The sequence below is a fragment of the Erpetoichthys calabaricus genome, chromosome 8 (genome assembly GCF_900747795.2).
Source record: "Erpetoichthys calabaricus chromosome 8, fErpCal1.3, whole genome shotgun sequence".
NCBI classification, from domain to species: domain Eukaryota; kingdom Metazoa; phylum Chordata; class Cladistia; order Polypteriformes; family Polypteridae; genus Erpetoichthys; species Erpetoichthys calabaricus.
In genome coordinates, this window is record NC_041401.2 from 82,698,233 (window position 1) to 82,700,732 (window position 2,500).

The window sequence follows — 2,500 nt, forward strand, 5'->3', positions numbered from 1 at the left end:
CAACAGATTTTATACAACTGCAGTAGCCAAATCACACATTTGCAGCAGTAATGGTTCACATACCATGGCTAGGAGAGTGTGGAGAATAGGAATTTCTTGCCAAGGCAAGATGTTGTTCTCCTTTATTTTTTAAACATACTTGTTAAATATTATAGGGTTGGCAAAAACAAAATAAGAAAGGCCTTAAAGAATGACATGCTAAAAATCCTAAATAACCATATACTGTTTGTGATTACAATTCAAAAGTTAACGCAAGAAGTGTATGCTGTTCTCAAGAACATTTACAGGGAAAGAATAAATACATTAAACAGAAAAGCTTCAAGATAAAACTAAAAATAGTACTGTTGTCTCTGCATGCTACATACTATTGTGATTAAAATTAACTTGTAAATGGTATTACCTATTGTAATATGACAAGTAACAGCTGCTTTAGTTGATGGATTCCTATATAAAAATGCAGCTGATATAACTATAATGATTTATTTTTTACATTTAAGTTAAAACAAATAAATGATTTTAAAACGTTTTAAGTTTCTTATATAACAACATCAAATTTTCTATTTATTGATTGATTAATTTATGTATTATGTTATGATAGGAATGGGCGCAGTACACAAGTGTGTTATGAAGAAAAAAACCTTGCAAGAAGTCATCAATAACAAACAAAAATTAGCCAGAATGTGAAATCCAAGGCAGCTTTTTCCTTAGCCTTTGTAGTGACAAGGCAAGAATCAGTCATTTTAGTGTAGAGGCCTAGGCAGTGCATGAATAGAAGTTATTGTCCTTTGCTTGTTACTGTTGCACTCCTTTTATATCCTTCTCACTATACTCACTAATTGAATAAATAAATGTTGTTTAGAGGTAAACATTCAACTCCCACTAATCCATTTTACATTCAGAGGCTATTCTACGTCATACAGATGCAAGGCAACAACAAATCCTAGCTGCATCAAATCACATACTGTATAATACAAGTACCATACAGATGACAACGGTGGACTATGTAAAAGTTTCACAAACTAAAATAATACAGCAATTCAAAAATATTGTTTTAGCCATGAAGCCTTAATCAAGAGACAGGGTACAGGAAGAATGAGTGAAATCCACACAAACAGTGACAAAGCACTGGATTAATGAGATACTGGATTTAGCTACTACATTATTGGGTCCCCCAATAATAAAACAGCTTGCATTACATTACTATTTCAGAACTCTTCTTTTTTCCTGTTTAGTTTCAAGAAGCTGTATATTAAATTACACCTTAAGATAAAACATTCATTGTAATTATAAACAAGTACTTTTTCAATTACAATTATCATTGATTAAAATTTTATTAAAATTGGTATTACATCCCAAATAAACCAAATCTGAAAATAAATATTCAAATATAAAGCCTAGCTTTTAATCTAATTGCCTCGCCTATTTTTTATTCATTCTGCCAATGTGAACAACCACAAAATATTCCATGTGGTCGTGTGACCTAAACGTTTAGCATTTTCTGTTTATGAAAAACCATTGGCACTGAAATCGCCATGGAAACTAAAGTAAACACTTATCAATAAGCTTAATGGTAACAAAGTGGGGAAAAATTAGCCAGCTTTTTTAAACTAGAGGCATTTCATGAGTATAAAAGTAGAACTGAAATATGGTCCTTCATGTTTCTGTGACACCCAAGGGAACATATATATACTGTACATATATATATATATATATATATATATATACTGTACATATATATATATATATATATATATATATATATATATATACGCATACATACATATATACGCATACATACATACATACGCATACATATATGCATACATACATATATACGCATACACACATATATACGCATACATATACGCATATACACATATATAGGCATACATATACGCATATACACATATATAGGCATACATATATGCATACACACATATATACGCATACATATATGCATACACACATATATACGCATATATGCATACACACATATATATATACGCATACACACATATATATATACGCATATATGCATACACACATATATATATACGCATATATGCATACACACATATATACGCATACATACATATATACACTGTCACATACGTGTGTTTAGGAGACAGCTAAAGGGCTTAAATACAGGTAGTTCCATGCCAGACCAGGGGGTGGCGGAGTGCACTAATTTTCCCTCTCGATCTTTTGAAGACCATTCTAGGGAAATCCCATCCAGCTCTGGGGCAGCCACTGATGTCACTTCTGGTTCCGGTCGGGATGACATCACTTCCGCTACTGGCCTTTAAAGCTGCCATCTTGCTACCTGGAAGTCAGTTCTGTTTTGGACTCGATTGAATGAACATGTCTCTGTTCTTTAATAGCTTTTGCAGCCATAATCGATTAAATGGGTGGCTGCCCCAAACCTTCTCGATGTCTTTTGGTCGTTCTTCTGACAATATATATATATATATATATATATATATATATATATATATATATA

At 32.0% G+C, this 2,500-nt stretch overlaps 1 protein-coding gene across 2 annotated transcripts in view; it reads right to left on the minus strand.

The window, feature by feature from the left end:
* The window catches only part of LOC114655771 (E3 ubiquitin-protein ligase RNF43), a 477,555-nt gene that overhangs the window by 398,875 nt on the left and 76,180 nt on the right, over window positions 1–2,500 (minus strand). The gene's annotated exons all lie outside the window — the stretch shown is intronic.